The 9,980-nt window shown below is 36.7% G+C and overlaps 1 long non-coding RNA gene across 1 annotated transcript in view; it reads right to left on the bottom strand.

Moving 5' to 3' along the window:
* Positions 1–255: 255 nt before the first annotated feature.
* Positions 256–9,980, bottom strand: part of LOC148951265 (uncharacterized) — a 67,585-nt gene continuing 57,860 nt past the window's right edge. The window contains exon 2 of the long non-coding RNA XR_016141866.1: positions 256–445. This is a non-coding gene — a long non-coding RNA (uncharacterized LOC148951265). The remainder of the gene's footprint in view (positions 446–9,980) is intronic.

Below are 9,980 nucleotides of genomic sequence, written 5' to 3'. Positions count from 1 at the left end.
GACACGAATTAAATAAAAGGTCAGAAAATATCCTTCAACAGGTATAGGATGTGGGTTATCACGCCTCTAAGCCCTCCGCTAAGGATATTTCAAGATTATTGATAATACAGCACACTTAATTTGAGCCATAATTTGACTCATATTGGGGTTTGATTTAGAATCAGTATCAGAATCACGAAGAATTTGGGATCCTTCCATAGCTACTAAGCATTGATCAGAATACTAAGTAGTCACTGAAGTCCAGAAGAACACATAAAAAGTCAAAAATTTATTTGTCAAAAATATTACATAATGAATTCACTAGTATATCCTTTTGAAGATCCAGCTGTTCCATAATCTGGATATAAAAGCCTGGATAGGTCTTTAGTAAGCATCCTATTGCCATTCTTACTTTCCATTTTGTTGGATTCAATAGACGACGCGCTTTCTTCGCGGTTAAGGAAGGCTGAAATAATATTATATATTAGAGCTCAAGGTTGTAACAGGATACTTAAACAGGTTGTAAAAGTTTACATTACGATTGATTATGAATAGATAAAGAAATATAATTTTTTGCCTTAAAGCGAAGAGCGGTATTAAAACTCATTGGTAAGCAGAAATAATCCTAGAGATACGGGAATCCATCCTTCTAAACCCACTCCTCTTTGATATAAACTTTAGCTTGAGCTTTAACGAAAGCAATAATTATCTTGTATTGCACAGACTTGGGCTATTTACCTCAATGCTTGGAGCCAGGGTTGCCGCCAGACGAAAAAATGTCGTAACGTCCAACTCTTAAAAACGTATTTTTTTATAGTAAAGTCTCTTTTCAAGGCAGAGTGCCTTAATTTCGCTATCAAGAGCGGTACTTAAAGGGGGGAGGGGACATTTGTTGCCTGTATAATTTGCAAAATATGTTTTTACGTAATCTCATTAAAAATCCTCCCTCCAACTTTCATGCATCTTTACCTTCAGGAAATTCCCATTTATTCAACTGTAAGTGCTGCTTCTAGTTTACCTGCAAAACAGAAGGACCCCCCCCCCCTCCGGTGCGTCGATAAAACCCCAGGCTACTGTTTTGCTTATATTGTTGTTGTTGTTTTTAATTGCTAATATTGGTGTTTTAAACCAAAAGTTGATGGGTACTACGAACAAAATAAAAGGCAAATCAATAAACACAGGACACTTTAGAGTTTTGAAGAAAAGAAGAAAACCAACTAGATTTTTTTTATTGTTAAATTTCAATAAAAACGATCTTAATAAATCCAGCTTCTTAAAAACATCCGAAAAATCATTTTAATCGCTCCCTTCACGTCTAATATTTTAGATTGGCTCGGTCTCAGTCTCACCTCCTCTAGCTTTAAATTTGCATCGCTCCAACATAATGATCTAAGCAATTCCGAGTAATAGAGTTTTTGTTTTGTTTTTATTTTATCGAAAAAAAAAAAAATTTCAATCGTTGTCTTCAGTTCCTATACGAAACAACAGTTATTTTTGCATAATATGCATTTTTCCGTTTGTAATTTGAATCGTAACTCCCAACCAAAAGAAAAGTCAGAAATAAAAGAAGTGTTCACACAATTCAACCCCAAGAATACTACCCTAAAGCTGTTTTTATGGGTCTCACAAGTCCAGGTACGCATAAAGAATTTTTTAGGGGAGGAGGTCAAACAATAAAAAACAAAATTAAGCTCACTTTCAAAATGAACTAAAAAGTAGAGAATTATTTTTTTTTCCTCAAGAATATATGAATATAAGCGAACATGAGGTGCACAAAAAGCATTGGGTTTTACTATTTGGGTTTTACACCAAATTTTTCTAGGTTTTAAAAGCATAAACGGAAAAAGTCGATGAGTTGAGGAAAACAAATAAATAAGATCAAATTACGCAAAAACGAATCAATTTTTTGCCCAAAATTTTTACTTATATTAAATATTTTCAAATTTTTAATTTACAATATATGGGCGTATAACCATAAAATTGATGTCTATATGAGGGTAATAGATCATGGCGATTCTGAAAACCACTTTTATTTGAACTTCAGACTAAAATTTAGGTATTCTGAGGTTGCTGTTGATTTTAAGGAGGTGAAATTTGTGCTTCCATGTAAAGGCCTACAGCAAGAAAATTGACGTCTAGAATGGGGTATTAGATCACGGTGATTATGAAAATCACCTTTATTTAGACACACTAAAAATAAGGATTTTTAAGGTTGAGGTTGATTTTGAGGAGGTGAAATTTGTGTTTCCATATAAAGGCGTACAATAACAGAATTGATGTCTAGAATGGGGTCCTAGATCGCGGTGATTATGAAAGTCACCTTTATTTGAAATTAAAATAAAAACTTTTATTTATCTTTTTAGGTTGAACGATGAGTATATAGTAAGCTTTTCTTAAACTTTAAATTGTCGATACGGATCGTATATTTGCAAAGAAGAAATAGTGGAAGAGTAAGGAAAGGTTGTTTTCAGAGAGAAAGGTGCAGTCTCGGTAAATGAAGCTAGTTGATCAAGGAATTGAGAAGATGTCACCGCAGTTATTGGGGATCCTGTTCATAAGTCATGCAGGTCTAGCTTCACAAACAAGAAACCTATTGAACAGTACTTTTCATTGTTGTCGCATGTGAAACAAAAGTCAGACACGAGAATCTGCCCATTTGTATGGAAATTTCAACTTCAAATCCGATTGTCTCTTTTGCTCTACGCCAGTTACCTCTTACAGAACGTAGAAGAAAGAAGAAAGTTTGAAGGTTAAAACGAGAGACTTTCAAAATTCACTAAGAGAGGTTTGTGGAAAGAGAAATGTTGACTGGTCAAGAGTAGTGATGACTAGAATTGTTGCGGCCACTGCCGATCTACACATTGCTGACGTAGTTTACCATAAATCTTGCTTCTCAAACTTTCTAACGGAATGTAATATCCCCAACACGTTTAGTGGAATTCCTTGACAGTCTGGAAAACAAAAATCTGGTCGACTCCAGAACTTGTATCAGAACGAGGCGTTCGAGAAAGTTGTTGAATGTTTCCAGGCTAACGATGATGAGCAACTAACACTGATCAATCTTACTAGTGATGAACAGGCTCATGAGCAGCTCAGAGGATTCTGAATATAGTGAAAGATACAAGACAAAGAAGATGCGAGAGAGATTTGATGAAAGTGCAGTATTTGCATAGATAAACGGCAGACAGAACATCATTACACTAAGAGCCATAACTCATGCGGTCTACAACAGGAGATGATCTTTTCAGTCACCTCCTTTTGATATTTGTAGAGAAAGATTTAGTAAAATATTTGGACTAAAGCCAGCTCGTTGACGATTTTGGAAAGATGAAACCTCGGCGGTCTCCCTTGTTACTTTGAGTGTTGTAATATTTTATGCTCTTGTTATATTTTTCCTATTTGTAACTATATTTTATCTGGAAAGTGTCTGCTGAAGGATAACCGAGATTTTGGTTACAACCCTCTGCATAATAACGAAAATTACTTTCACCAACGTATTGTTTAGGCTGGTACTACATACTGTTGTGGTTAGCCTGCGTGTTCAGCCCGAAATGTACTTGTCAGTGCATACGAAATTTGTGACTGATTTGGATTTTCATCCCCTTTTGCTTAGTTTAAATACTTATTCTTACTTTATCTTTATTATAGCATATTATTAGAAAACTCATTACAAAAGTAACTTATTGAGATACAGTGTTACATATCCTTTTGTTTTCGCTATTATGTTCTGCTGTTGAGTTTTTTGTTTACAGGAAACAGTCATTCTCGGAGGAAAATTTCTTCGACCTGGCTACAAATTTTGGCTCATATTAATAGATTAAATAAAAAAAAGTTAATTCAACTTAAAGTAAGGAGTAACATTAAAACTTAAAACGAACAAAAGTTATTCCGAATATGAAAAGCGTTGCCGCATCCTCAATACCCGGTATTTTACGCTAAAGCTTTTTACTACTTTAAAAAGCTTCTTATTTTAATAAAACGGATCTAATGTTTCAGGAGTCGTTCTTAAAGAGTTTTGCTAAAGAGTCAAACTTGTATTTAAGATTCAAGTAAAGCGTTACTCATCAAAAGATACGAGCCTGAGAAAATTTGTCTGATTAAAAAAAGGGGGAAACACTCCTTAAAAGTCAATGAATCTTAATAAAAATCATACCGTTAAATTCAGTGTATCTGAGAACTCTACTGTAGAGGTTTGAAGCTTCCATCCACACGAATGTGGAATTTCATATTTTTTTTTGCCAGAAGAAATATTACAGATACGTGCTTAATTTTTTGTTTGTTCTTTTGTTTTTCCCATAAAGATTATCGTATCAAACCAGTTGTCCTAGAATATCAGGAGAGGGCTCATTCGAACAGACATTAAAAATACTAGTGACTTTTAAATTACCAAAAAGATCGGAGGGCAACTAGCCTCCTTTATCCAGCCCCTTACACAATAACTCATCTGATCAAAATTTTGAGAGAGCAATTTTGTTCAACGTAGTTGAAATGTAAAATAACTATCCCTTTGGGGATAACTTGACCTCCCTTAGTCCCCGAAGAAAGGGCTGTAAGTTGTGAAATTTGCCCCTATTGTAAACATATACTATTTGTTTGGCATGTACAGTTCATACCACCGTGGTAGAGCATTCGGCTACAGACCAAAAAGTTACCGGTTCAAAGTAGTTTGTCCTAATTACCTAGTCTAAGCTGATTCTTTTGATGTTTCTATTGATACAAAACTTGGTTTTCTAGAGTTTCGGTTACTATTGAGCCGTGTCACTGCTTACAAGCCTACAATTCGTTACCATGAACTATTTGATATCTGACATCATATCCCAAGCAGTAAAAATTATTGCTTTGTTATTCTATTGATTCCTTTTCTGTTTTCACACAAGAAAAAATAAGATGAAGGTACAGATTATAACATAAACACTGTGATTGCAACTTGTCGTCTGGGTGATTTGACAGAGGGGCAATTAATCAATGTAACACATTACAGTGTCACAGGACGTTTCCAGTCCTCTTTTAGTAGAATTATTTTAAAAACATTTTTCCACAAAATATGTTTTTCAAAGAAAAGTAAAGAACTCCATTAAACAAAAAAAGAGCAAAAATCGAATCAAATAATCGACCAAGCGTGAAACTACCACAAATCCACATCGATAAATAAATGAAACCTAAAACGAACAGAAATTACAATAAATAACCGAGTCAAATTCAAAACGAGCAGAAATTAACATAAGTTGTGCTCAAAATCCAAATGCCTTCCCAAGGCCAGAAATAACTTTACTGAAAAAAATACAAATGTTTTTACTTTTATAACTTTAATAAATCAAATAATATTAACATAAAGAGAGAAAAACGAGCAAAAATGGGGTTTTTATAGGCCAAATGAAAATCCTGAAAAAACACAACAAAGCGGATATTTCGAGAGGACAAACGCCTCTCTTTTTCAGCGCAAAACGAAATAATGTATCCAAGGAAAGTGCTGAAGAAAAACACAACAAAAAACAAACGCGGAAAGTCAATGTGAAAAGAACCCAAAAACCAAAGAAAAAACCAAAAACTTAAAAGATGAATAAAATTCAATAAAAGTCAAAAATTATAAAAATTACAACCAGATACCTAACAACCAGAAAAGCGAGTCATTCGCTAATATGCGCAATTCGCATAAAATCAAAAAAATTATGGTTTCCCATCGACAGATAATAGTGAACAAATGAGAAAGAAAAGAAAACAATTCATTCACTCAAAAACAAAACGAACCAGCAATTAAATAAGTTGCAAAACTATGTCATCTGATTTCGGATTTTAATTAATGCATTTCTTGCAGACATCGTTTGAGACCTAAGGGGTTGTTCACGTGTTTGATTATATGACTGGGAAAGTGGTTCAAGGTTTATTTCAGGGATAACTAAAGTATCGGCTTCACTTTTGAGAAAACCGAAATATGACTCGTTTATTCTTAAATCACCGGAATCTCTGCTTAAATCAAGACTTAAAAGTCGGTATTTATAAATTTCAGCAGCTTCTCTGTAGTGCTGGACAATACCTTTGTCATGCGAAATTAGGCTAGCTTGATTAAACAAAATAGTATGGTCTGGTTTTTCAAAAATGTACTCTGCAAGGGCAGAGTAAAAATTTTCCGTTTTTTTCTGCTTTTTAAGTGTATTATTAATTGAACTAGAGTGCTAAGTTAAACTATCCGTTAGTCGCTGATCAGTTCTTCCGATATACCAAAGACCACACGAACAAAGAATTCTGTAGACACCGGAGTTTTCGCCTATCGGGATAGGGTCTTTACCTTGATAAATTTGGGACCTGATACTTTTTCTGGGTTTATAGTAAGTATAAATCTTATTTTTTCTTAGATTTTTTGAAATGTGGTCTGAAACCCCTTTAACGTATGGGAGACCAAGATAAACTGAATTTTCCCTTTGATTTGTGTTTTCTGTGTAACTATCTGATAATCTTTTAATTTGTTTTGCAATTACAGAATTTATTAAACTAATTGGATAACCATTCCCAAATAAAATATCTCTAAGGTGGTTGAGCTCTAAATCCAAGAAGCGTGTTGAACAAACTGCCAATGCTCTATCAACTAGAGAAGTGACAACTCCTCTTTTCGCAACAGGAGAATGATTAGAGGAATAATTTAAGTAACGGTCATTATGTGTGGGTTTTCTATAGACACCAAACTCGAAACATGTATCATTTCGGTGCACCAGAACATCTAGGAAAGAAAGACGCTTTTCTACCTCTGATTCCTAAGTAAATTTGAGTTTTGGATCCAAGAAGTTGAGCAAGTGAAGAAAAGAACCCAGAGACTCGTCACCATGTTCCCACAAATAAAAAATATCATCTTTAAAACCAACCCAAAATTCAGGTTTACAAAACCTTTACAAAATAGTATTTTCAGTATTTTCATTTGGCCTATAAAAACCCCATTTTTGATCGTTTTTCTTTCTTTATGTGATGTCAACCAATGTGGTTTAAGAAATTATAATATTAACATTTTGATTACTAAATATCAGTATATGTATATTAAACTGACAATGCACATTCATTTGTATTTTTCTCTCAGTAAAGTGCAAATTTTGTTCTGGCCTTAAGAAGGAATAGGGGCTTTGAGCCCAACATATGTTAATTTCTGCTCGTTTTGAGTTTGACTCGGTTATTTATTGTAATTTCTGTTCATTTTGGGTTTCATATATTTATCGATGCTGATTTATGGTAGTTTCGAGCTTGGTAGATTATTTTATTTTATTTTTGCTCATTTATTGTTTAATGAAGTTCTTTACTTTTCTTTTAAAAACTTATTTTGTGGAAAAAGTTTTTTTTAATTAATTTCTGTTCGTTTTATATTGACATAGTCTTTGGTAGAAGTGACCCTATAACTCCTACGATTCACCCCTGCTGCCATCTACAATTTAGTCTAATGCTGACAGTTTCCGAGAACTTGATTGCGTAATCGATTGGGAATTTGAAACACCTGTGCTGTCGACCTCAATTCACCTATCGTGAATCAATAATTCCCCTTAGAAACAACAAATTAATTCCCATTTAGTGACATATCAATCAATCTTGACATCACCTGTCAGACATTTTTAAACTTCGCCTGGAAACGATTCTCCAGGAATAGATCCAAGTCATTAATGTCTATGCCTCGGAAACAACTCTTTTGGTCGAACTCCAAAGGATATTAATAGCCAAAGGCCATGGAAACAATTCTCCAAGAAACATCTTAGCGATGAATTGTTTTAGCGCGGGAATCGGGTTTCTTATTAATTTGAAATGCATTATCGCAGAGATGCAAAAAACAAAGGGAACACGCTGAATTACGTTTAGGGATTATTTGGGTGAAACTGTTTTAGAAAGGTTTTGGAACTATTTCGGCAAAACAGTTAGAGACATTTTAAAAGATGATTTTTGAAGAGATTTTAGAAGAGAATTTAATGGTGAAACTCTGTGGTCGTTATAATACACAAGTTTCATTTGAACAGTGTTGTGAGGTCCTCTAACCCAACCCCAAAGGGTTCCAATCCTCCTACCCAACCCCGAAGGAAGCCCCCCGGGCGCCAAGGCCCCCCCAGCGCGCCCACGGGCCCCCGGCCGCCCCAAGGGCCCCCCCGACATCCCAACGCCAACCCCCGGCCCCCCCAAGGCCCATCGAGCTCCCAAAGGATCAACGGGGTCCCAAAGGCCCTCCACCGGTCCCCAACTGCCCCCCGGACCCCCAAAGGCCCTCCCTGTGCCCCAAAGGCCCTCCCTGTGCCCCAAAGGCCCTCCCCCGGCCCCCAAAGGTCCTTCGGGCCAGAGAAGCACCGCCAGGATGCGCCGTGGGCCAGGACAGCACCTCCGGCTGCGCCGCAGGGATGCACCACGGGTCAGGAAAGAGCCGCAGGGGATGCGCCACTGGGATGCGCCGCGGAAACGTGCCGCAAGATGTAGCACAGAGGTGCGCCACAAAAAAAAAGTAAACTAAAAAGTAAAAATTTCGAAATGTTATCCTCCAAACGCCCTCCTCAGACCCCAAAAGGTCCTCCCCTGGTCCTCAAAGGTCCCCCGGGCACCCAAAGGGCCAACCGGCCCCCAAGGGTCCCCGGGCCCCCACAGGTTCTCCCCCGGTCCCCAAAGGTCCACTGGGCTCCCAAACGCCCTCCCCGGTCCCCAACGGTCCCCCGGGCTCTCAAAAGACCACTCAATCCTCAAGGACCCCCGGACCCCCAAACGTCCTCCCTGGGTCCCAAAGGTCCTCCCCCGGTCCTCCGTCGTTCGTTGAGGTGTGTTGTCTGAAACCTATGATTTGGGATGTGTAGTTTGCTACTTCAGGCTTTTCTGAGCTAAGGTTTCCTAGTATTTCCTAGGTGAATGTTGTCTGAAACCAATAGTTTGGAATGAGTAGTTTGCTTTTTCAGGCTTTTATGAGCTAGGTTTCTTAGCCTTTCGTTGGTGTGTGTTGACTGAAACTTATGATTTGGGATATGTAGTTTACTATTTCTGACTTTTCTGAGTTGGATTTCTTAGTCTTTCGTAGGTGTGTTGTGTCTGAAACCTATGATTTGGGATGGTTAATTTGCTATTTTTGACTTTTCTGAGCTAGATTTCTTAGCCTTTCATAGGTGTGTCCTTTCTGAAAATTATGATTTGGGAGGTGAAGTTTGCTTTGTAGACTTTTCAGAGCTAGGATTCTTAGTCACTCATAGGTGTTTGTTGTCTGAAACTTCGAGTTTGGGATGAGTAGTTGGTTATTTCAGACTTTTCTGAGCTAAGGTTTATTAGTATTTCGTAGGTGAATGATGTCTGAAACTTATTATTTGGGATATGTAAATTAATATTTATGGCTTTTTTTTAGTTGGATTTCTTAGTCTTTCATAGGTGTGTAGTGACTGACATTTATGATATGGGATATGTAGTTTGCTATTTTTGACTTTTCTGAGTTGGATTTCTTAGTCTTTCATAGGTGTGTGGTGTCTGAAACCTGTGATTTGGGATGTTTAGTTTGCTATTTTCGACTTTTCTGAGCTAGGTTTCTTAGACTTTCATAGGTATGTGTTGTTAGAAAATTATGATTTGGGATGTTTAGTGTGCTATTTCAGGCTTTTCTGAGCTAAAGTTTTCTAGTATTTCGTAGGTGACTGTTGTTTGAAACCAATAGTTTGGCATGAGTAGTTTGCTATTTTTGACTTTTCTGAGCTAGGTTTCTTAGTCTTTCGTTGGTGTGTGTTGACTGAAACCTATGATTTGAGATGGTTAATTTGTTATTTTTGACCTTTCTGAGCTAGATTTCTTAGCCTTTCATAGGTGTGTCCTTTCTGAAAATTATGATTTGGGAGGTGTAGTTTGCTTTGTAGACTTTTCAGAGCTAGGATTCTTAGTCACTCATAGGTGTTTGTTGTCTGAAAACTTCGAGTTTGGGATGAGTAGTTGGCTATTTCAGACTTTTCTGAGCTAAGGTTTCTTAGTATTTCGTAGGTGAATGCTGTCTGAAACTTATGATTTGGGATATGTAAATTACT

The sequence above is a fragment of the Artemia sp. Qi Xiang Cuo genome, chromosome 6 (genome assembly GCF_049724085.1).
Source record: "Artemia sp. Qi Xiang Cuo chromosome 6, ASM4972408v1, whole genome shotgun sequence".
Lineage (NCBI taxonomy): Eukaryota > Metazoa > Arthropoda > Branchiopoda > Anostraca > Artemiidae > Artemia > Artemia sp. Qi Xiang Cuo.
Note: the sequence above shows the minus strand (reverse complement) of the source record. Positions and strands in the feature narration are given on the sequence as shown.